Genomic DNA, 26,850 nt, shown 5'->3' on the forward strand with positions numbered 1-26,850 from the left:
ATTTACTAATTTCTAGAATATGCCTCAAATACCACCTTAAGATCTAAGCATGACGACATCATAAACTTTTTTTTATTGTCATTGCATGCTATTTAGCTCTTTTACTGCTAGCAACATTTGGAATTTATTGAACATTGACTTCAACGTACCACACCACCAGGTTCAACTAAGTTAGCAGATAAAGGTATAACCAGTTATTGACTTTTCTCCTCAATAAGCAAACACTTATTGATTGGCTTGAGCAAATAGTCCGGGCGATTTGTATTGCACAGGGCTCAAAACTCATCAATGCTAATTGTATGAGGCTTAAAGGCATTCCTACAATGCACTATGATTGGGAAATTTGATCAATATAACCTAATTTTAAAGGCAAAGTCCCCATTGCCACACACACAAAATGGTCATTTTAAAACTGCAGCCAACGAGCTAATAGTTGAGACTTAGGACTGATATTTGATTTTCTTACAGGAAACATTCATATTGTCCCACTGCATTAATTTTATTCCTAAGTCTCGATGTTATGAATGTTAAATAATAGGATCAAAACACCAGATATTTGCACACAATTCCAATGCAAGACATGATCAACTGTACCATATGTGTACAAAAGCCAGACATACAAGGTCAGAAACCCCATTGGGTTGTGGGAATGTCTTTAAACATCCTCTGTATCTAAATATAGCTGAACGAGGCTTTGAAATTTGCGATAAAAAATGCTTGAAAATGCTGTTATTTTAATCGATAATAAAGGAAACGTGTATGGCATTTGTTCAATATTTAATTACCTACTGAATACGCTGAGAATATCTCAAAAACTGAAAAAAAGTTGGGTCAGATGGGGTATGAAAAGTCGGGTATGAGAAGTAGGGTCACAAATTGTACCGACCCACCATCTTGTAGACCTATAAAATATTTCTTTAATGGGCATGCATCGTGCGAAAGTTGGAAGTAAAAGGAGGTCGGAAACCAACCATCTTGTAGTCTTAATTCTTTTGGCCAATAGAGCTAAATAGTTGCTAAACACCTTCAGAAGACATAGCATGTGTAGCAGTCAGATACTTAATAAAAAATATTAATGTGCATGAAAATCCGCAAGTCAGGATAAAATTATTTCGGAAACCATCTTGTAGGCCTATATAATTTTTTTTTTTTTTGTGCATGCATCATGCGAAAGTCGGAGAAAAACGAAGTCAGGAACCCGTCTTGTAGGCTTATTCTTTTGCACCAATAGAGCTAAATAGATAACTAAATACCTTCAGAAGCATCTTCATCTAACTGCTACACATGCTATGTCTTCTGGCGGTATTTAGTTAACTATTTAGGTCTACAAAAGAATAAGCCTGCAAGATGTTCCGACTTTGTTTTCTCAGTACAGTTTTCTAATTGACATTAAACTGTTTTAATTTTTTTGGAAAACATGAACAAAACCCGATGTTATGCCTACAGCAGAATATGATGCACGGTCAAATTAACTACAATGCATCTAAGGGTCAATATTACTTAACTTATGATCCTATGTCAACTCCCAAGAACATGACCTGTGCATGCTTATTATTACAAACTACCGGAAAAATACTACACCCAATAGACCAATCACAAAAGCAATGTATCTGGTACTTTGGGATAATGAGTACATCATTCTGCGCTTGTGAAATGCATCCACGTTTTGCAACTCAGTACAGTCTAATTCTAGCTCCGGAGACAGGCGAATATCAAGACCCTCGAACAAAAGAACCATTACCAAAATACCTATTAGGCTAATCATAAAAAAGTTAACACAAGAAGGATACGCACCAGATAAGTGGTATACGCCCGCCTCACTTCGAACAAGTACATAAAACATTTCCCATAGTCCACCAGTCTATGTAAAATATCCCTAATAAATTTACAAAATAACGCAACAGTAAACCCACAGTTCCGCCTTCTTATTGTTACACAGTATTATTGTATACATCATAGTGTACCCCTACTTGAAGCCTAACCTCGAGATACCAACGTTACAAAATAATAAAATAAACCCACTCCGCACTCCCCAACCACCATCCTAGCTACGCCTATACAGGGTTCTAAAAAGAAACAAACATCTAACACAACCACGCAACGTTTCACCCACTACCATCACCCAAGAACCAAGAACCTTACACACGAACCGCGAATGCCGAAAACCGCGCAACCCGAGAACCGCTCTAGTTAATATTAGGGTCCTATGATGTATATTTTTGTAATTTAACGTTAAAGTCTCTCAGAAAAGATTAGATATAGGCCTACCCGTTATGTTTTCTAAACAGTTGCAACTAGGCCTACCAAGGAAGCACAAGCGAACATTAACATGATTAATTTTGAATAGGGGGATGTCCTTCTGATATATTTAATAATTTAAATTTTTTGAAATTCGCGATGCAATAAAAATTTTGGGGCAAATTATTAAAAATGGCAATTTTTGACATTTAACAGTTCTCAAAGTAAACTTAATAAATCGAATGATATCTACTTGAAGTGTATGTAGCTGGGATGAAAAGCCAACTATCAATTGACAATTTTGACCTTTCATATATAGATTTTTCTCCAAAAGACCTAAATTTTGTTGGGGAATAATCTATATCTTCAATAGGAAAGGTCAAAATTTTCATATGATTGACGGCTTTTCGTCCCAGCTACATACACTTTAAGTATATCATTAGATTTATAGAATTTACTTCGAGGACTGTTTCAAAAATATCAATTTTTAATCTCGAATTTCAAAAAAATCAAAACTATTTGATACCGTACTAGAAGGACATTCCTCGTATTCAAATCAAAATGCAATTAGATATGTCTGATGTGCTCTCAGGTCCCACACAAAATACGTGAAAACGTTGCTATCCGAGCTCTTAAGCTCTATCTATTTGAAAAGAACTTTATTCCACAAATTCCACTAGTCTAGTCCTAAGATTACTAACTAAATATTACTGGTACTACTATTTACGCCTAGCCATATTTTATAGGCCCCTGGGCCCTGTATTCTTCATAATTCTGCGCTTATTAAAATATCATTTTGTCAGTGGGATGTGGACTTCCACAAACTTGGTATCACTATGACTCAGTATATTATTTTTTAAAAATCATTGTCATTTTGACATTGAAATTCATGTCAAATCATTTAAGACACATCTAGTCTGTCCTATCAATGTCTAAAAAAAAATACATTAGAGATAATGATTTGCGCTACAGAGCGCAGACAATCGCAAGGCACGTAACTCTTTAATGACCATTTGACCTGACCTTTGACCTTAATGTTTCCCGGGTCACGAGGTTTGTTGTCACCGAAATTGAGCCCCCATATCCATTACAGAAAATGAAATTACGGTATTAGATTTGACCCCAGTTAACCTTTGACCTGACCTCTGCAAATCGTTCCAACATATCCCCTGGTCATTAATTTTGTTGTCACCGAGTTTGAGCCTTGTACCCCTTACAGATGTCCAAAAATGCATTTCTAAAATTTGACCTCTGCATGACCTTTGAACTCACTGACCCCTGCAAAATGTTCCCCTGGTCATGAGATTTGCTGTCACTGAGTTTGAGTCCAGAAGAAGAAATTATAAGATTTGACCCAAGATAACATTTGACCTGACCCCTGCAAAGTGTTCAATATATTCCCCTGGTCATTAAGTTTGTTGTCACAGAGTTTGAGTCCCGTACCCCTTACAGATGTACAGAAAATGCATTTCTAAAATTTGACCTTTGACCTGACCCCTGTAAAATGCTCCCCTGGTCATGAGATTTGTTGTCACCGAGTTTGAGCCCCATACCCATTACGGATGTCGAGATAATGCAATTGTAAGATTTTACCCCCTTAATGACCTTTGACCCCAATTCTTTGTACAACTTTTAGACACTGGCTAAGGCGATGCAGGTATGCAAGTGACGTCATTGTATTATGTAATTTGCGGAAGATGAAGCATTTGAGTAGAAATCACATTTTGGCCATAAATGACCTATGTCTGACCTTTGACCCCCCGAGTTGGACACTGGCCTAGAGCATATGGCTACGATGGCTCGTTATAGGTTTGACAGAAGAAAGAAAGAAGAAGAACTGTCCAAAATGACCTAGCACATGAGCATTGCTGCACGATATAGGGCTAGGCCTTGGGGCCTAGTTTCTTAATTATACAATAAACATTTGCATTTCCCCCAGGCCCGTAGCCAGCACCCCCCCCCCCCCATGCCAAAGCAAAGGCCCACAAAGTTCCCCCTTTTTTTAACCTAAAAAGTCCCATTTGCGGGCGCAGCGAGCGAAAAATAGAGGTTTTTTATGCCTTCTTGGTCCGTCCAAAAATGTCCAAATCCGCCCAGTCCAAAAAGTTCCAAATTTTGAAAAAAGTCCACTTTTTCAAAATCAATACCCCCCCCATCAATCCAGACTACGGGCCTGATTGCCCCCCCCAGCAAATATTCCAAACTGGCATGACTGGGTCTTGTACAAATACAAGTCATTAAGCATGTCAACTTCAAGGCATTGTTTCGTGTCTGTCGAATGGTGCATTCATGATTGTACAGCATGCATGTCATGTGCAGCAGGCTGCTCAGTAAGCTTAACTATTTTAACATATCCTGATGATACAAAATGGAAAACCAAGTTGAAATATACATCCAGCAATGTGTCCAAAAGTCAAGTAGACCTTTAAAGAAAATTTAAATGTTTACTAACCTGTTTTATTTGCAAATTTAGGCCTCAAGTTCATGTTCGTCACACGTACGCGTACAACTCCTTTTGCTTACTGATGTACATTGGGCAATATCCGTTCTGGAAAAGTGTTGGGCGAAAGCGATACTACTACAATTTTAATCCAAAATTGTTTTAACTTTTGAATATCCAAACATGGTGATCTAGGATTAGAAACATGTTTTTAGGTCAAAATGCGACCAGAACTATCGAATATCCATAAAATTGTTTTTCAACATGTTTCAGATATAGGCCTAGGCCGACTAGTCTACAACTCTAGCGTGATGCAGAATTCACTGCATGCCTATCCAGATCCAAATCCAGATCCTACATCAAGTTCAAACAAACGGACACATTCAAGGCATTATGTCATTGATTGATGCGCCATCCCGCTCGTGGCAGTGGCATCAGTTTTGCACTCGCGTGTGCGTAGGCCTACCCATTAACACTTGTGAAGGCACGTGCGTACTCACAAACACTTGTGCACGCGCGTACGTACCTTCAATAATTTGCAAATGTGCGCGCGTAGGGGGAAGTGGGGCAAATTGGTCCACCTAATGTCCCATTTTGCCCCACCATATTTTACTCGGCTATAATACTAATACCTGACAACTTGCGACAAGTGACCACTACAAAACAAAATGTACATCACCAAGAGTTTAGTAGACTAACGTTTCACAAAAAATGGTACCCGTAGGCCTCCGGCTTCATTATTTTATTAAGGAGTCTTTAAGGCGTCCCATTTTACCCCACTGCGAAATTGTTGCTGTAAAGAGGCTGGGGTAAAATGGGACGCCATTGATTTACTAAGGATTTCTTTTGTTGGGGCAAAATGGGACAGTAAACACAGTCAATGGCGTCCCCTTTTACCCCAATTTGGCACATTTCTAAAAGAAATCTTTTCTTATAATTTTCGAAGAAAAGAGTAACAATTTTTGTCTTATTTAATTGAAAAAGGTGGCTTAGAAGTTATTTTTTAATTTGAGAAACACTAATTCGGGCCATTGATACAGATATTTAGCCTCAAGTCGTGACCTCTGCTTAGAAATGACAAAAAAATGGAATACTTATTTTGATGTGTTAAGCTTACGGCCCTCAGAAGTTACTGTTTAATGAAGAATGGTACTTTTAAATGGTTGGAAATATAAATAGACATTATTATCAAAGTTCTTTTGTTGCAAAAATGGGCAAAATGTGACCATTTTAAGGTATAAAAGTATTTCTGAAATCACTGTCCCAAATTACCCTGTGTCCCAATTTGCCCCAAGTTACCCTACCTATAAACACTTGTGAACGCGAGTGTGCACTTGCAAACACTTGCGAACTCGCATGCGTACCCGTAATAAATTTCGCGTACCCATAAACACTTGCGAACGGGCATGCGTACTCGAAAACACTTGCAAACTCGATTGCGTAACGTACTCGCGTGCGTACCCGCAATAACTTTCGAACACAAGTGCGTACCCATAAACACTTGCGCATGCGTGTGCGTACCCATAAACACATGCGCATACGCTTGCGTACTTGCAAACACTTGCGAACGTGCATGCGTACGCATAAACACTTGAGAACGAGTGTATTCACGCAAACACTTGCGAATGTGCGTGCGTATACTCCCAAACACTTGGGAACGGGCATGCATACCTGCAACGTGCGTTTGTACTTTTTGCAAACACTTGTTTATGCATTATGTGTACTTGCAAACACTTGCGAACGCGCGTGCGTACCCGCAATAACTTGCAAACGCATGTGCGTACCTATAAAGACTTGAACATGTCCATGCGTACCCATAAACAATTGCGCACGCGCGTGCGTATTCTCAAACACTTGCGAACGTGTGTGCGTACCGGCAATGTACCCAAGCGTACCCACGAACACTTGTAAACATGAGTGCGTACTCGCAAACATTTGCGAACGCTTGTTAACACAATTGTGCACGCGTGTACGTACCCACCCACAATATCTTGCAAACGTGCGGTATAGGCCTACCTATAAACACTGGCCGTCCCCATGAAAAAAAATTAGAGAGGGCGTGCCCCCTAACTCTCCCCTGCTTTTCGACAACATAGGCCTATGATGCGGCCGGCCCACCCACTCCCGCACCCGGTTGCCTCCCGCAGTCCCACGTAGGGCCTATGGGTGCCGACCTCGATCTGCCGACCTCGTAGCTATTGACGCCGGCTATGCCGCCGCGGCGATACCAAAATTAGTAAAATATTGAGAAGATATGCGAATAGGCATATTAGGGACCGATCACAAACACTTGTTAGGGGGGCTGATGCAAAAAAAATCATCGCGAAAGTTTTTCGCCCCCTTTCAGATCTCTAAAAATTCAGCCTCCCCCCTTTGACATGAAAATTATGGGTCAATCCCATAGAAAATCATATAAACTCAATTTTCCTGGGAAAATGTTTGGTAATTTTTTCAAGGCCCCTCCTCTACCCCTAGGAGGGTCAAAACTAAAGCCCCTCCCCACCCTTTTGCATCAGCCCCCCCTAACAAGTGTTTGTGAACGTCTCTTGCACCAACTTCACCATGTTGTAGGAATTCCCATATCAACATCAGCCCGCCAATTGAGCGGCGACGGGGCCGTATAGCATACCCCGTACCACCCGGTGTTTTCGCGGAAGTATTTGAGGTAGTGCACGCCGCGCGCGCCACTTGAAGAAGGGAACGGAAGTTCGGTTTAAATCGTTAGATCATGCAGCCTGGATAATATATATAGAAAAACTTGGGTAAAATTTCAATGCTATCGACCTTTAAACATGTATTATACTAGGCATATGCATATTTCGTCCTAATAATATTTTATGTAAGGTCATTAAGTTGTGCATTGAAACATTGGTTGAAATCAGGTTGAAATTTCAACGTTGTATCAACGTTGAAGTTTCAACCTGATTTCAACCTCCTTAATTTTTGCATTGAAAGTTGGTTGAAACGTGGTTGAAATCAGGTTGAAATTTCAACGTTGTATCGACGTTGAAATTTCAACCTGATTTCAACCAATCTCTAGGTTGAAATCGGGTTGAAATCAGGTTAGGTTAGATTTCGACGTTGTATCAACGTTGATACAACGTCGAAATCCTAACCTGTGCCCACTGGGAGCACTATGGACCACAATGGCCTCATCCCAATGGCATAGTTCAATAACCTCAATTAAACAATCATAGTGCAAAATTTGACCTCAAGTTGCAGAGTATGAGTTTTTGTAACCAAATTTTCAAAGGTCATTCAATGAATGTGCAAATGTATTGGGGTTAAAGAACTGCACACTGATGGATGAGCTTGTTGTGGATCCTAGTGTAGGGATCGAATAGTGTTGTTGCCTCCGTGTTTCTTGTATCTAGCATCAGCAACTATAGCATATCGTTAAAACTTGTCAGGTGCCCGGGGTCAGGCGTTTTCATCCAGATGCCTGTAAGAAAAATAAATAAGTTGTGAAAAGATTGGACTTTACATTGACAAATATCTGTTAATATCTGTTACATTGACAAATGTCTGTAAAATAAAATTCTGTTTAAATGAAGTTCTGAAGTTGAACTAGAGTTGATTCTCATATTGACTGCACAGTCATGCTCGTATATGCTTGAATACAAAATTTACCTACATCACAGTACAAGAGACGTACTGACTGGAGGGCTCATCTTGTGAGGTGATATAATATTTGATCTTGTTGTAATTGAAATTGTTATTTTTGAAGTTTGCGCCCAGTTCGATGAATTATGAGATCTCCTTCTTGCAATGAACGCATCATACTTAGACTGGAGAAGTTTGATATCCGTCTTGAGTTCTGACTTCTTTTGTTATTTATATTTATTTATTAATTATGTTGTTTATTGTTATATATATTGTTTTTCTCATTGTTGTTTTTTGCTTATACATACTTTGTGTACAATGTAATTCGGCCTCCGGGTCGCGATTTTGTGCCAATAAAATATATCTTTCTTAGTACTTCATGCAATAGACATAAATGCTCCGACATGAAATGAAGTTTGAGATCGCTTTTGTGAAATACTTTAGATGTACAGTAGACACATAAATGCTGATGGTTTAGATGACGTTTAAGAGCTCCCTGTGTGAAATGCTTAGTGCAATGCTCTGATGATACACGCACATACCGAAATACTTATTGCAGTGGACACAAAATGCCCAGACTTGAGATGGCATTCCAGATGACCAGATCTTCCTTTGTACAATGTGTGTTGCAATACCCACATAATACAGACATAACATATGAATGTTCAGTCTCAAGATGAAGTTTGGGATCTCTCTTTGTGAAATGCTTCGTGCAGTAGACACATAAATGTTGAGATTTACACATGTTGCAATACGCACAAAAATCATGCATAGACTCCTGGTAAAATATGAGGTCTTCTTTTGTGAAAAACTTATTGCAGTGGACACAAAATGCTCAGACTTGAGATGGCATTCCAGATATTCCTTTGGACAATCTTTCAAAGGAACTGGTAAAATTGCCCCAGCCGAAAGTGCATTGACCTTTGTCACCTTTCTGCCCACAGCATCGTAACTGGTCGCAGATAATAAAAAAATATTTTATTATAAGCAAAATAATGTCATATTCTTATAGACATATCTATCGGCTTTCAAACCATATATGAAAATGATCAGCTGCTTCAAGTCTGCATTTAAAAGTTGAATAGATAAGGCGTTTTTATACATGTATATGCTACTTGTCTGTAATTTTTGCTGAACCATGAAATGGTATCAGCCTATAAGAGTGAATGTTACTAGCTTACTTACTAGCTTACTTACTAAGTTACTAGCTTACTAACTAACCATTTGGTCTGAAATGGACATATCTCTAAATGCCACGAAGGTATGACACCACTCATGGGGTCATATGAAAGAGGAAAACATAAAGAATATAATAAAAATATTTCCAAACGTCGGAGGTCATCCAGGGGTCACAGGGGTCAAAAAAGGTCATTTTAACTGAAAATGCTCCGATTGAGCTTAAATTTAAATGCAATGATCCTTGTGACATTCTAAACATGTTGCAAACATTTAAAAATTTATTTAAGGTCATTAAGGGGTCATAAAGGGGGTCAAAGGTCAAGGTTCTCAAAATGCTCCAATTGAGCTGAAATTTAAATGCAATGATCCTTATGACATTTTAAACATTTAAAAAATATTTTAAGATTCATTTAAAGTCATTAAGGGGTCATAAAGGGGTCAAAGGTCAAGTTTTCCAAAATGCTCCGATTGAGCTGAAATTTAAATGCAATGATCCTTATGACATTCTAAACATGTTGAAAATATTTTAAAATTCATTTAAGGTCATTAAAGGGCAATAAAGGGGTCAAAGGTCAAGTTTTCAAAATGCTTCAATTGACCTGAAATTGAAATGCAATGATCCTTATGACATTCTTAACATGTTTTAAATATTTTAAAATTCATTTAAGGTCATTAAGGGGTCATACAGAGGTCAAAAGTCAAGTTTTCAAAATGCCAGCTTCTCACGATCAAGGTATATTAAAACGGCAATTAATGAAACAGTCTTATTAAAATTAATACTATCCTGCACAGTATTGCTGCTTGATCAGATCCTCACAGTCATCCGCCTAACTTACCTCGTGCCCTTGCAAAGGGCACAGTTGCTCTAGTTTATTTTATATTCTTTACTTTTCCTCTTTCATTAAGACCACTCGGGTGGTCATACCTTCGTAGCATTTCGAGATTATGTCCATTACAGACTCCGGGTGACAGTGGTATAGGCCTACCACAATATACTGCCAAAGCCACATGGTTCAGCTATGGTGCGGTTATCGCTCTAGTTTACATGAGGTAATTAAACAATATATGCATTATTAGTTTTCTATGGAGTCCATACATTATTAAGCTTTCAAAAAACATATGGTTTTGCTAAGTCTTGCATTAGACACATATGCTCAGATTCAATATGAGGTTGTAGATCACTCTTTGTGAAATGCTTCTTGCAGTAGACACATAAATGCTGAGACTTCAAATGAAGTTCCAGATCTTCCTTTGCAAAACATAATTGCAATACACACAAAAAACATGCATAGCCTTCTGATGAATTATGAGGTCTTCTTTTGTGAAAGACTCCATGCAGTAGACACATAAATGCTCAGACTTGAGATGACGTTTGAGATCTCTCTTACCGAAATACTTCTTGCAGTAGACACATAAATGCAGACTTAAGATGAAGTTCCAAATCTTCCTTTGTAAAATGTTTGTTGCAATAAACACATAACACATGCACAGACTCCTGATGAACTATGAGGGTTTTTGTTGTGAAAAACTCCTTGCAGTACACACATAAATGTTCTGATTCGAGATGAAGTTTGAGATCTCCCGTTGTAAAATGCTTCTTGCAGTAGAAACATAAATGCTCAGACTTAAGATGAAGTTCCAAATCTTCCTGTAGAACAGGTTTCTTGCAATACTCACATAATATATGTATAGACTCCTGATGAATTACGAGGTCTTCTTTTGTGAAAAACCTCTTGCAGTGCACACATAAATGCTCTGAATTTAGATGAAGTTTGAGATTGCTCTTTGTAAAATGCTTCTTGCAGTAGACACATAAATGCTGATATTTCAGATGAAGTTCCATATGTTCCTTTGTCAAACATGTGTTGCAATACTCACATAAAACATGCCCAGATTTGTGATGAATAAGGTGTTTTTTGTGAATGAATTCTTGCAGCAGAGACAAATGTTTATGCTCAGACTCTAGATGATTTTTCAGATCTTTCTTTGTAAAGTATTTCTTGCAGTAGACACATAAATGCTCAGATTGTAGATGAAGTTCCATATCTTCCTTACTAAAACATATCTTGCAATACACACATAATACATGCATAGACTCCGTGTGAACTATGAGGTCCTCTTTTGTGAAAAACGTATTGCAATGGACACATAAATGCTCAGATTTGAGATGAAGTTCCAAATCTTCCTTTGTAAAACGTGTCTTGCAATACTCACATAATACATGCATAGACTCCTGGTGAATTATGAGGTCTTCTTAATTAATAGTTAAAAAGTTCTCACACAATACAGATAAATGCTCAGACTTCAGATGATGTTGCAAATCTCGGAAATACTTGTTACAGTAGTCACATAAATGCTCAGATTCAATATGAGGTTGTAGATCACTCTTTGTGAAATACTTCTTGCAGAAAACACATAAATGTTCCAAGTTTTGATGAAGTATAAGACCGTCCTTTGAAAAGCGTCTGTTGCAATACCCACACGGCAATAATAAATGCTCAGACTCGTGATGAATTATAAGGTCTCTCTTTGTAAAATACTTCTTACAGTAGCCACAGTAATGCTCGGATTTTTTATGAATTTTGAGGTCTTCTTTTGTGAAAAATTCCTTGCAGTGCACACATAAATGCTCTGACTTTAGATGAAGTTTGAGATTGTTCTTTGTAAAATGCTTCTTGCAGTAGATACATAAATGCTCTGACTTAAGATGAATTATGAGGTTTTCTTTTGTGAAAAACTCCTTGCAGTAGACACATAAATGCTCAGACTGTTGATGAAGTTTGAGCTCTTCATTTGTAAATTGTGTGTTACAATGCACACATAATATATGCATAGACTCCAGATGGCATTTCAGACCTCTCTTTGTGAAATGCTTCTTGCAGTAGACACATAAATGCTCAGACTTAAGATGAAGTTCCAAATCTTCCTTTGTAAAATGTTTGTTGCAATACTCACATAACACATGCACAGACTCCTGATGAATTACGAGGGTTTTTGTTGTGAAAAACTCCTTGCAGTACACACATAAATGTTCTGATTGGAGATGAAGTTTGAGATCTCCAGTTGTAAAATGCTTCTTGCAGTAGATACATAAATGCTCAGACTTAAGATGAAGTTCCAAATCTTCCTGTAAAATAGGTTTCTTGCAACACTCACATAATATATGTATAGACTCCTGATGAATTACGAGGTTTTCTTTTGTGAAAAACTTCTTGCAGTAGACACATAAATGCTCTGAATTTAGATGAAGTTTGAGATTGCTCTTTGTAAAATGCTTCTTGCAGTAGACACATAAATGCTGATATTTCAGATGAAGTTCCATATGTTCCCATATCAAAAAAATAAGGTAGCGGGTGCCTACCCGGTGCTGATCCGCAAGGTATCCGATACCTTGTGGATGTCATTTTTAAAGACATCCACTGGCACCCGCTAGCGGATTAGTTTTCGGATGCCTCAAAGTCAGAGTTGGGAGCTACCGGGTAGGTATCCGGTGCCTTAACAAGTTATCCAAAAAGGCACCACCCGCTAACTTAGTCAATAAAAGGGAGGCATCCGAAAGGGCACCCGCTAACTTAGTCAAGAAAAGGAGGCATCCGAAAGGTATCCACTAACTTAGTCAATAAAAGGAGGCATCCAAAAGGTATCCACTAACTTAGTCAATAAAAGGAGGCATCCAAAAGGTATCCACTAAGGTCACATGATCACCAACTGCCATTTCAAATTTGCTGTTGGATTCATGCAACAAGCTGTTCTCTTGATGGTGGTGTTTTGGTCTCTTCACACAAATCATTCATTCTTTATGGAGAATTTTATACTACAGATGACTACAATGACTATATATATGCACATGTAGATGCACAGGTAAATTAAAGATTTCAAGCAGTAAATGTATAAGCTTATCAACTGCTTGTACATAATGTGTGCAAAGGCTGCTGAATTTTGCAGTATGCACTTGCAAGTATCCAAAATTAGTTTTCTGTGATAACCTTGCTTCAGTAGCCACTGCAAATTGGATTCATATCATTGGCAATTACTGATACATGTCTAAAAGGTTGGAGATCGGAGGTATAATTGTACAATGCCGCAAAGTATAGCATGTGGTGTACCGGGGGGGGGCACATCAAAAATTTTGGTGGGTATGCTCCCCCGGAATTTTGAGGTGGTGGGTCTTTGGGAGCTGACAGCGTACCGGTAAAAGGGGTCTTTCGGAGCTGCGAACCGGGCTGTGAACAAGTAAAATGGGGTCTTTTGGAGCTGCGAAAAGTCAAAATCAAGGGTATTTCTTGGCTTTTTGGTTGAAAATCGCTTGAAAAAACAAGAAATATGAGGAATAAGCAATTTTTGGGTCTTTTAGAGCTGAAATTATCAAAATCAAGGGTCTTTCAGAGCTTTATTTTGGTCAAATAATAGGGGGTCTTTCGGAGCTGCGAAACCCAAAAAGGGGGGTCTTTCCGGGGGAGCATACCCATATGGTCATTTGTGTTGAGTGCCCCCCCGGGTGGTGTACCTCTGGGCCCGGGTTGGCACTTATAGGAGTCTGAAACCTTTAAAACAAAATTGTCCAGGCCTAATTGGATTGCATTTTACTTTGTGTTATCATGTCATTATGTAGGCCTACAATTTATGCTTGGGACTCAAAATCATTTAGTGTTCAGGAATTCATTGTGTTTTACAGATTTTGTGTTAAAGTAAATTCCAATGTACCGTACGTATTACAGTAAAAACTGCACCGCGATAATAAAGCTCACATGTTCGCCGGTTTGTTGTATCCATGTTATACTCAATCAATGTATTGCCTCATTTACATGAACTTCCACAAGAATGTTGCCTAAGGGGCTGTGCAATAATTATGAGCCCTCAGCCCTGGGGAGGGGTGAAATTGTGGGGGCCAAGAAATTTTGGCGAGCCGAAAGGGGGGGACAAGCAATTTTTGCCATCCGGGAGGGGGGAAAAGCGATTTTGGCACACATTCACGGGGCACCTTTTAAAGAAAACGCTCTAAAAAGGCTTAGGAAAACAGTACAGAAACGCGTAAATGTGCAAATTTTACTGCTCGCAGTGCTCGCAACATGTATCTAGACCATTTAAGGTTTGTAAATTGGGATCACAAAAATTTGGCATGCGGGGGGGCAACTGAATTTTTAGTGGACCGAGAGGGGGGCAAGCGATTTTTGGCGAGCCGTTCGGGGGGCTCATAATTATTGCACAGCCCCTAAATATATGCCGACCAAGTGCGGTTTGTTGAAAACCATTGATGCCAATTGAAATGTGCCAAATGACATCGGGTACTTATCCGGTGGTCTCCAAAAAAGCCATCGGATAGTTATCCGGTAAGCGTACACTAACGGTTCTCAAAAGTTTTCCACAAAAGGCACCCGAAAGGCACCCGGTACTTATCCCATTGCTATTCACAATACCGTGGAGGCACCCGATAGGCACCCGGTACTTACTTACCAGATGGCTATTCACAATACCATGTAGGCACCCGATAGGCACCCGATACTTATCTGGTACTTACCCGATGGCTATTCACAAGTGACCAGATACCATGGAGGCATCCACTAAAAGGTATCGGGTGCTTACCCGGTATCTACCTAATTTGCATGTCATTTCAGCCGGTGCTTACCCGGTGAGTAGCGGATAGGTATCCGCAAAGTTGTGTTTTTTCGATATGGGTTCCTTTGTCAAACATGTGTTGCAATACTCACATACAACATGCCCAGACTTGTGATGAATAAGGTCTTTTTTGTCTTGCAGCAGAGACAAATGTTTATGCTCAGACTCTAGATGATTTTTCAGATCTTTCTTTGTAAAGTATTTCTTGCAGTAGACACATAAATGCTCAGATTGTAGATGAAGTTCCATATCTTCCTTACTAAAACATATCTTGCAATACACACATAATACATGCATAGACTCCGTGTGAACTATGAGGTCCTCTTCTCAGAAAAACGTATTGCAATGGACACATAAATGCTCAGATTTGAGATGAAGTTCCAAATCTTCCTTTGTAAAACGTGTCTTGCAATACTCACATAATACATGCATAGACTCCTGGTGAATTATGAGGTCTTCTTTTGTGAAAAATTCCTTGCGGTGCACACATAAATGCTCTGACTTTAGATGAAGTTTGAGATTGTTCTTTGTAAAATGCTTCTTGCAGTAGATACATAAATGCTCAGACTTAAGATGAATTATGAGGTTTTCTTTTGTGAATAACTCCTTGCAGTACACACATAAATGCTCAGACTTGAGATGAAGTTTGAGATTGCTCTTTGTGAAATACTTCTTGCAGTAGACACATAAATGCTGAGACTTAAGATGAAGTTCCATATGTTCCTTTGTCAAACGTGTCTTGCAATACTCGCATAATACATGCATAGACTCCATGTGAATTATGAGGTCTTCTTTTGTGAAAGACTCTTTACAGTAGACACATAAATGATCAGACTTGAGATGACGTTTCAGATCTTTCTTTGTAAATCGTGTGTTGCAATACACACATAATATGTCCATACACGTAGACTCCCGTTGAATTATAAGGTCTTTTGTGAAAGACTTACAGTGGACTTCCGATTCGAGATGGAGTTCGAGATTTTTCTTTGTGAAATGCTTTTTACAATAGAAACATAAATGCTCACACTTAAGATGGCATTTGAGAGCTTTCTGTTTGAAATGCTTCTTGCAGTAGACACATAAATGCTCAGACTTAAGATGAAGTTTCAGATCTCTGTTTGTGAAATGCTTCTTGCAATGGACGCATAAATGCTGAGACTTAAGATGACTTTTGAGAGCTTCTTGTGTGAAACACTTCTTACAGTATACACATAAATGCTCAGACTTAAGATGACCTTTGAGAGCTCTTTTTGTGAAATACATCGAACACTTTTTACAGTAGACACATAAATGTTCAGACTTAAGGTGACATTTGAGATCTATATGTGTGAAATACTTCTTACAGTAGACACATAAATGGTCACATTTGTGGTGAAGTTCATGCTCAGTTTGATGAATGACGGAGTCTCCTTTTCTGAAGCACTTCTTGCAATGAACACATATATGCTCAGATTTGAGAACTTTGATATCTTTCTTTGTGAAAAACTTCTTGCAGAAGACACATAAATGCTCCGACATGAGATGCAATTTGAGATCGTTCTTTGTGAAATGCTTCTTACAGTAGACACATAAATGCTGAGACTCTAGATGACATTTGAGAGCTTTCCATGTGAAATGTTTGTGGGAAGTACAGTAAACACATAAATGCCGAGACTTATGATGATATTTGAGATCTCTCTTTGTGAAATACTTCTTATTTGTACAGTAGACACATAAATGCTGACGCTTTAGATGACATTTGAGAGCTCTTTGTGTGAAATACTTCTTACAATAAACACATAAATGCTCAGATTGTAGATGATGTTTGAGATCCTCCTTTGTAAAATGCTTCTTGCAGTAGTCACATAAATGCACATGCTTGAGATGAAGTTCCAGGCCTTCCTTTGTAAAACCTATGTTTAAATAATTATTGCAATAGGGACATGGAATTAAAGGCAACAGAAATGAATCAGTATGTAGCATACTAGCATCTTGCTGACAAATACTACTTTTAGTTCCATGTGCATCTGTTGAATTTGTATGAAGATTAGGAACCTGTTCAGGGGCCAGATTGCTTCGCAAATTTTGGTAGCCAAAACCTGGGCTGCCATACTTGCTGGTGTGGACGGTCTTTATCTTTGATGTTAGGTGCTGGATATTTTCACTGCGCTGCATCAAATGTGCATTAACTTTCACTTGTTCTCTGCTATATTTCTTAAACACAGACCCACTCGAGTGACACACACTTTTATTCCTGCCATAGAAGAGTTTTTGATGTCGGTTTTTATGTCTCTTGAAAGCCTCAAAATGAGCAAATTGTTTTTGCAATAAATACATTTCAAAATTGTTATGTACCTCATATTGAGCTATGTTGATTCATCTAACATTATCAATCCTTCTATAATAGTGAAGCTTTGTGTTTTTCTATTACAAGTCCATCACCAATCCTTCATTCATGAAACTACTGTTTGTAAAATCCATAATCGTCTTAATGCCAAGAAGTAGGGATCGAATAGTGTTGATGCATCTGTGTTTCTTGTGGCTAGCTTACCAACTTGTGTTGCATCAGCAACTGGAACATTATGGTTATCACTTGTCACTCGTTTTCATTCAAAGATGCCTGTAAAAGAATAATAAATAAGTTGTGAAAAAATTGGACTTTGCATTGACACATATGAAGTTCTGACCGGGGGGGGCACTTCAATATGAAATGGATATAGGTGCAGAGCTGACACTTTCACAGTAAGGGGCATTCGGTGAGAGCAAAATGTAAAAAATATGGGGACATTGGGTGAGAGCAAAATGTAAAATATATGGGGTCATTGGGCAAGAACATGATCTTTTTCTTAAATGGAAACTTTGGGTGAGAGCTGAAACAGTGCCACAGAAACCTCGAAGATTGTAGCTCTAAATGGCTTCAAATTTCTTTGTTTTTTCAAAATGAGTAACAAAATCAGTGATAAATGAAAGTTGCTGTTCAAATTAAAAAATAAGGGTCTTTTGGTGGCAGATCATCATCATCATCATGCAGGCGACTACAAGCTTTCTCCAACTATTGTGATCTTGGGCAAGCGAAACAATTTTGTTTGGCTGCAGCATCCCTTCAGTATCTCCCAGGAGGTGATGTACATACTGTAACTAAGTACAGTGTGCGCGGCTGTCTCTTCCCATGTGGTGGAATACAAAGGGCATATTCTTTCACATGCTCGTCGTCTTCTAGTCCGAGGTGCTCTGACGATAACACTCCGATCGCCAGGCAATCTACGTGTAGTAGGCCAGTGGGACAACGAAAACGCTACGTGAACGAGCTAGTCGTCTTCAAGACGCAGTATGGCCGAGAAATTTTAGTTGGTGAATCTTGACTCTGGCAACCAGTGGGGTGGTGTTGGTCAGATAGTAGATGGTTTCATTTGGAATCCGATCCACATGCTTGATGTTTAACATGACTCTGTAGCAAGATGTTGCAAAGGCATTGATCTTGTTTTCCATGTCCTTGGTGATTACCCATGACTCGCACCCGTACAGAAGGACAGTAACATAAGTTGTCTCGAACTGCTTGATTTGTGTTTCGAATGGCAGGGATGGATTTCTCCAAAGGCGTTCTAGTTTCCAGAAAGCGGCCCAGGCTAGTGCTTTTCTTCTTTTTAGGTCTCCAACACTACAGCCCATCTTGGAACCCAAGTACGGTACTTGAAGTCTGTGACATGGTTGATGGGCGACAGATCAAAATTCAAATGGAAAAATAGGGGGTATTCGGGTGACAGAGCATGTGTTCTGTCACCCGAAACAAATATGGGTCTTTGAGTGACAGCGATGCTGAAAAAGGGGTCTTAACAGTCCTACATACGCGTTACCTCCAAAGTGGGAGTGCCCTCAGGTTCTGATAACAATTTTAATCAGTTGAAGTTGAACTAGACTTGATTCTCACATTGACTGCATAGTCATGCTTATACGATATGCATGCATGATCAGTGATGATGAGTACAAAATTTACCTACACAGCGCCAACATAGGCGTACTGACTGGAGGGCTTGTTTTGTGAGGTGGTATAGTATTGATCTTGTTATAATTGAGCTTCAAGGTGTCATCAAAGAAATCATGAGAATTGAATTGTTTTGACGAACCTGGGCAGGGATAGAATAGACATAATAGTGCAATTGATTTCAGTTTACATGCACTGCAATCGTGCAAATCATGTTAAAGTTGTGATATTTGGCAGATGAATAGTACTTAGTGCTAATTAATCTAGGCTATGGAGGCATTTTAACAGTACCCTCATTCTAGTAGAAAATGGTCATTGAACTTTACATAGAGGGTCAAGTTCAAAACTACTCAGACTGTCCAAAAAGTATACTGTGACCTATCTATGATGTACGGTTATGGAGTTTGGGCAAAAGAGTAACATTGTGACGTCATAGGTCCGATTGTGCCCCCGCTGGAGGGGAAAAATGAAATGTGCTCTGATTTTGATGAAACTGGTCTCAAATTATTTGTCAATAGGTATTGTCAATTTTGATGTGTTACTGAGGTAACGAAACATCCTACATAGCACAAACTATTATTTTTCTGATTTATCATGGAAAGGCCAAAAGAGTAACATTGTGACGTCATATGTCCAATTATGCCCCCGCTGGGGGCGAAAATGAAATGTGCAATGATTTTGATGAAACTGGTCTCAAATTATTTGTCTTGTTACAAGAAATCAGACAAGGCGGTTCTCGAATCACGAGTCTCGCCTGCTTTGAGACAACCTGCTTTCGCGATTACTTTTGGTAGAAGTAAATGAACCTGCAACAAGCCATGGTGATTTGACTGTTCAATTGGAGCTTGATCGGATCAATATTGAAATTTGACCTTTGACCCCTAAATTTTGGTGGTTCTCGGTTGGGCACGATTACCTGGCCGATGGTGACTGTACCCACCAAGTCTCATGCCCATCCAACAGTTTTTACAAATTTGACCTCAGATGACCCTGGAATGACCTTCCAAATATTGTACTCTAAATGTTGACTGTACCCACCAAGTTTCATGCCCATACGACAGTTTTAGTAATTTGACCTCAGATGACCCCTGGATGACCTCGAATGAGCCCCAAAATGACCTTCCAAAAATTTGACTCTAAATGTTGATTGTACCCACCAAGCGGGCCACCAAGTTTCAAGCCCATACGACAGTTTTTAGTAATTTGACCTCAGATGACCCCTTGGTGACCTCGGATGACCCTGAAATTACCTTCCGAAACTTTGACTCTAAATGTTCACTGTACCCACCAAGTTTCATTCCCATACAACAGTTTTTAGTAATTTGACCTCAGATGACCCCTGGGTGACCTTGGATGACACAGAAATTACCTTCAAAAAATTTGGCTCTAAATGTTGACTGTACACACTAAGTTTCATGCCCATACGACAGTTTTTAGTAATTTGACCTCAGATGACCCCTTGGTGACCTCGGATGACCCCGAAATGACCGTCCAATAATTTGACTCTAAATGTTAACTGTACCCACCAAGATTCATGCCCATATGACAGTTGTTAGTTATTTGACCTCAGATGACCCCTTGGTGACCTCGGATGACCCCGAAATGACCGTCCAAAAATTTGAATCTACATGTTAACTGTACCCACCAAGTTTCATACCTATAAGACAGTTTTTAACAATTTGACCTCAGATGACCCCTTGGTGACTTTGGATGACCCGAAATTACCTTCCGAAACTTTGACTCTAAATGTTGACTGTACCCACCAAGTTTCATGCCCATATGACAGTTTTTAGAAATTTGACCTCAGATGACCCCTGGGTGACCTTGGATGACCCTGAAATGACCTTCCAAAAATTTGGCTCTAAATGTTGACTGTACCCACCAAGTTTCATGCCAATACAACAGTTTTTAGTAATTTGACATCAGATGACCCCTGGGTGACCTCGAATGACCCCGAAATGACCTTCTGAAACTTTGACTCTAAATGTTGAACGTACCCACCAAGTTTCATGATCCATACGACAGTTTTTAGTATTTGACCTCAGATGACCCCTTGGTGACCTTGGATGTCCCCGAAATTACCTTCCGAAACTTTGACTCTAAATGTTGACTGTACCCACCAAGTTTCATGCCCATACAACAGTTTTTAGAAATTTGACCTTAGATGACCCCTGGGTGACCTTGGATGACCCTGAAATTACCTTCCAAAAATTGGCTCTAAATGTTGACTGTACCCACCAAGTTTCATGCCCATACGACAGTTTTTAGTAATTTGACCTCAGATGACCCCTGTGTGACTTTGGATGACCCCGAAATGACCTTTCAAAAATTTGGCTCTAAATGTTGACTGTACCCACCAAGTTTCATGCCCATACAAGTTTTTAGTAATTTGACCTCAGATGACCCCTGTGTGACCTCGGATGACCCCAAAATTACCTTCCGAAACTTTGACTCTAAATGTTGACTGTACCCACCAAGTTTCATGCCCATACGACAGTTTTTAGTAATTTGACCTCAGATGACCCCTTGTTGACCTCGAATGACCCTGAAATGACGTTCTGAAACTTTGACTCTAAATGTTGACTGTACCCACCAAGTTTCATGGTCCATACGAGTTTTTAGTATTTGACCTCAGATGACCCCTTGGTGACCTTGGATGACCCCGAAATTACCTTCCGAAACTTTGACTCTAAATGTTGACTGTACCCACCAAGTTTCATGCCCATACAACAGTTTTTAGCAATTTGACCTTAGATAACCCCTGTGTGACCTTGGATGACCCCGAAATTACCTTCCAAAAATTTGGCTCTAAATGTTGACTGTACCCACCAAGTTTCATGCCCATACGACAGTTTTAAGTAAATTGACCTCAGATGACCCCTGGGTGACCTCGAAGGACCCCAAAATGACCTTCCGAAAATTTGACTCTAAATGTTGACTGTACCCACCAAGTTTCATGCCCGTACGACAGTTTTTAGTAATTTGACCTCAGATGACCCATGTGTGACCTCAGATGACCCCGAAATTACCTTCTGAAACTTTGACTCTAAATGTTGACTGTACCCACCAAGTTTCATGCCCATACGACAGTTTTTAGTAATTTGACCTCAGATGACCCTTTGGTGACCTCGGATGACCCCGAAATGACCTTCTGAAACTTTAACTCTAAATGTTGACTGTACCCACCAAGTTTCATGCCCATACGACGGTTTTTAGTAATTTGACCTCAGATGACCCCTGGATGACCTCGAATGACCCCAAAATGACCTTCCGAAAATTTAACTCTAAATGTTGACTGTACCCACCAAGTTTCATGCCCGTACGACAGTTTTTAGTAATTTGACCTCAGATGACCCCTTGGTGACCTCAGATGACCCCGTGGTGACCTCAGATGACCCCGAAATAACCGTCCGAAAATTTAACTCTAAATGTTAAGTGTACCCACCAAGTTTCATGCCCATACGACAGTTTTTAGAAATTTGACCTCAGATGACCCCTTGTTGACCTCGGATGACCCCGAAATGACCGTCCGAAAATTTGACTCTAAATGTTAACTGTACCCACCAAGTTTCGTACCCATACGACAGTTTTTAGTAATTTGACCTCAGATGACCCCTGGATGACCTCGGGTGACCTTGACCCACTGACCAATACAAACTTGTTCTGTCTGGGGTCAAGATGCACCCACCCACCAAGTTTGAAGAACGTGCGACCCCTAGTCTCCGAGAAAAAAGGTTTTTGCATATTATGCATAAATTATGCAAATTAGGTAGTTAATTACCATATTTTGCGCTGAAAATCGAATCAGGTCGAGATCCTCTGGTCATGCTACCCCCTACCACGTTTCATCATCATAGGGCTTAGCAAGAGCAACTTCGCAGTACATCGCTCGCACTTTGCGTATATAGTTCGCGAGCATATGTGCGTATATCCGACTCGCGCGCGCGTCCATGGCTCTCTTGGGCTTAGCGTTCTTACGAATCCCCAGAAACAGTTCCACAAGGTGCATTTCTTCAGATTTCCAACCATATTTTGTAGAAGCGTTCCGCATAAATTATGCAAATTAACAACTAAATGCGCATACTTTTCGCCGTAAAACTAATCAGGTGATTAGCAGGTGTGTATCATTCCTGTCACCAGGTTTCGTTACCATGCGCCCGACGGATCTTGAGATAGTCTGTCCACAAACTCATATTTTCACCGAAAACATACGATTACGGAGCAAACTTGGATACCCTTCCTCCCACCAAGTAGCGTCCCCGTAGGTCTTACGGTTCCCCAGATACAGCTCCGGACGGACACACACACATACATCCACACCCCCCACCCCCACACGGACAGACAGAAATAGTGATTACTAAGTCCCATCCTGAACAAAGTTCAAAAGAAAAAAAAAAGGATAGTTTTATCTTGGATGCTTTATTATGCAGGAAACACAACAATTTGTGAAGGTCAATCTCTACTACCTTCATGATGTGACTCAATAGGTATTGTCAATTTTGATGTGTTAATTGATGGAATTTCAGTGACTCAAGGCAAGCGGTAATATATTTATGATAAAAAAAGAGGTACCGCTAGAATGTACCTCATTTCTTAACATAATGAACCACTGATCTTGAATCACTGAAACTTAAGTGAAGTAATTGGATTCCTTGCCCCTATAATATACATAACTTTTGTTACCAGTGTGTAGTTATTTTTTGAGAAAAATGCAAAAATAGTCACAAATTTATCAAGGGGTGTAGTACCACCTTAATACTGAGGTAACGAAACATCCTATGTAGCACAAATTGTTATTTTTCAAGATTTATCATGGGAAGGCCAATATTAAATGTGTGACCATTTTCAACAAAATCTGAGCATTTTTAAATTTTGCTCCATGTGGTGCAAAAATTAGACCTATGACGTCAAAATGTTACATTTTTGCTCATAACTCCATAACCGTACATCGTAGATCGGTCAAACTATACTTTTTTCTGAACCCTTATGACTAGAGAAACACATTGCCTGTGTTTTTGACCAAGTCCGAGCAATTTTGAACTTGACCTCTGTGTAAAAGTTCAACAACCTTTTCCCACCAAATAAGGGTGGTGTTGAAATGCGTGCTTATAACTTACTGTGTACTCAATGCTTTATTCTGTACCGGGGTGTGTGCGTGTGTGTATACTATAGCGTTCAATCAATCTTGGCCAAGAATTAATAAGAATTTAACAAGTCTAGCGTGTGTATATAGGAAGTTGTAGAAAAAAATACGCACTGGACAGTTAGTAGTCCGCTTCATTTGTAAAAGAAATTCTGCAAAAACAAAAGAATTACAGAGGTGTTGGCTACCATGATATATAAGGGGCTGTGCAATAATTATGAAAAATTTCCAAACGGCTCGCCAAAAATTGCTTGCCCCCCCTCTCTCGGCCCGCCAAAAATCGCTTTCACCCCTCTCGGACCGCCAAAAATTCTTTGCCCCCCCCTGACCATGCCAAATTTTTGGGATCCCAATTTGCAAACCTTAAATGCTCTAGATGTATGTTGCGAGCGCAGTGAGCAGGAAAATTTGCATATTTAAGCGTTTCCGTACTGTTTTCCTAAGCCTTTTTAGAGCGTTTTATTAAAAAGGTGCCCCATGAATGTTTGCCAAAAATTGCTTTCCCCCACTGCACTGAAGGGTCTATTGTTCTATTGTGTCCGATTTGAGCGCTGACATATTGGAAAAGTTTCACAATAGGGTATTTTTACGGGATGAGATCAGAGCAGATCAGGCAGAGAAGTGAGTAGGTATTCAATTATTAATTCATTATTAACCATATACCATGCTCTTACCGAATTAAATGGCAGAACTCTTTTGTCCTGAACAAAAGGTACCTCTCGATGAATAGCTTGGCGGAAAATCTAATCGGCACAGTTACAATACGTTACATAATCAAATGATAGCTCCGTGTATGCCCCCCCTCTCGGCTTGCCAAAATTGCTTGCCCCCCCCTTTCGCTCGCTAAAATTTCTTGCCCCCCATTTTACCCTCCCCCAGGGCTCATAATTATCGCACAGCCCCTAAAATTCGCTAAATGCATGATATATGTATGACAGGTGAATTCAAATTTGCCATCAAGCTGCATCATTTTATATACCAAATTAAAGCCCTTGAGTAAAGAAAACCAAAACTGAAAACTTTTTGTCATAGCACTTTCCGTAGCAAAGTTACATCTTGTCAAAGATTGGCTTTCATCAAAAGATTCAGCTAACAATTTCAGCATTTCGTGGTGTTTCTAGATCTTAGTCTCATGATGATTGATAGCAGCTTTTCTATTCTCTTGGTCGGCTGACGCCACAAAGGGAAATAGCCTTGTAAAACCAGTGTGCGCATGTGCAGCGCATGTGCACTTCCCCTTTCTCGAGCTGGTTGCTATGCACGCGCTTGTGCAATGGGGACAATGTTCCCGGATGCCCGACCGAGTGAATGTGGAACTGCTATCAAAATCCCTCTAAAATTCCATGTGCGAGTGTCTCATAAAAAATCATTTTGGGTCAAAGTGAAGTATAGACAATGTAGGTTTCCTTGACCTGCCTGTTCTTTAAATTTCTAAGTAAATAAACTGTTTGTGTTCTAGGTCGAATTTGTTAGTCAGTTGACTAGCAAATGTGTTAAACTAAGGTTTGCCTGTCATACCTACATGTAGGTATCACAGGGAAACCTCGGTTTATTAAGAACAAGCATCACATTTTTTGTTAGTCAGTCAAAAAAAAAAGGGCCTCAAACCGCAATACAAATTTACATTGAAATTAAAAAAAAAAAAAAACTTCCCTTTTCAGAAGGAAACCTTCATAAAAATATGTTGTCTATACTTCACTTGACCCAAATATATGATTTTTTTGGTGATGAGAGACTCGCACATGGAATTTCAGAGAGATTTTGATAGCAGTTCCATTAAAAAAGGTGCTATCGTCATGAGACTAAGATCTAGAAACACCCCGTAATGCTGTTTTGGGGAATTTTGCTAGGAGAATCTTTTTGATGAAAGTCAATCTTTGACAAGATGTAAAGTTGCTACGGAAAGTGCTATGACAAAAGGTTTTCAGTGTTGGCTTTCTTTACTCAAGGGCTTTAATTTGATATATAAAATGATGCAGTTTGATGGCAAATTTGAATTCACCTGGCATACCTACTACATGATAAGCTTACCCAATACCCATTTTATGCAATATTCATTGCCATGTTGCTTAGTAGTAAAGCTTAGCGAATTTTAATCATCATCATGATTAATTATGCATAGTCTTACCCTCGTTGTACTCGGCAAAATCTCCAACCATACCTTCTCATGAATATACATGTACTTTTTAGGTTGGAAGACACGGCCTCGGGATAGAATTTGAAGTAAAAATTAAAATTACTTCTGCATCTCCCACATAAACATGATAAAGCAGCCAATAAATTGTACTACGAGCTGTAAATAATGCGATAATGAGGGCGCACACCACTAAATAATTTGACCCCTGACAGACCCTGAATTCGACAATGCAGATGAGCTTTTTAGCTTTTTTATGATAGGGGACCGCTCATTATTTACAGGGGGAGCGGGGAAAATATAGGGGGGCTATGTGATTTTCACTTTAACAAACAGGGGGGGTTATGTGATTTTATTTTTCCTGATGGGGGGGTCAGGTAAAATTTAATATTAAATTATTAACTATGATTATGATTCACTACAATATTTACCTCATATTTGGCCATTTTAGCCACAAAAATATCAATTTTTGCGCGATTCGCGCACATTTATTTCTGCAGCATATTTGGAGTTTAGCTTCAATATGGCAACAGTTT

General features: G+C 39.3%; 1 long non-coding RNA gene across 2 annotated transcripts; it reads right to left on the reverse strand.

Moving 5' to 3' along the window:
- Positions 1-7,986: 7,986 nt before the first annotated feature.
- Positions 7,987-26,436, reverse strand: LOC140166020 (uncharacterized). 2 transcript variants are annotated; one of them, XR_011860800.1, is made up of 4 exons: positions 26,309-26,436; positions 24,155-24,332; positions 17,411-17,675; positions 7,987-8,120 (listed from the first exon to the last, which is right to left on the reverse strand). It is a non-coding gene; the product is annotated as an uncharacterized lncRNA (long non-coding RNA). The 2 variants fall into 2 exon arrangements; XR_011860799.1 differs by lacking the exon at positions 24,155-24,332.
- Between the last annotated feature and the right edge of the window lie 414 nt (positions 26,437-26,850).

The sequence above is a fragment of the Amphiura filiformis genome, chromosome 12 (assembly GCF_039555335.1).
Source record: "Amphiura filiformis chromosome 12, Afil_fr2py, whole genome shotgun sequence".
Classification (NCBI taxonomy): domain Eukaryota; kingdom Metazoa; phylum Echinodermata; class Ophiuroidea; order Amphilepidida; family Amphiuridae; genus Amphiura; species Amphiura filiformis.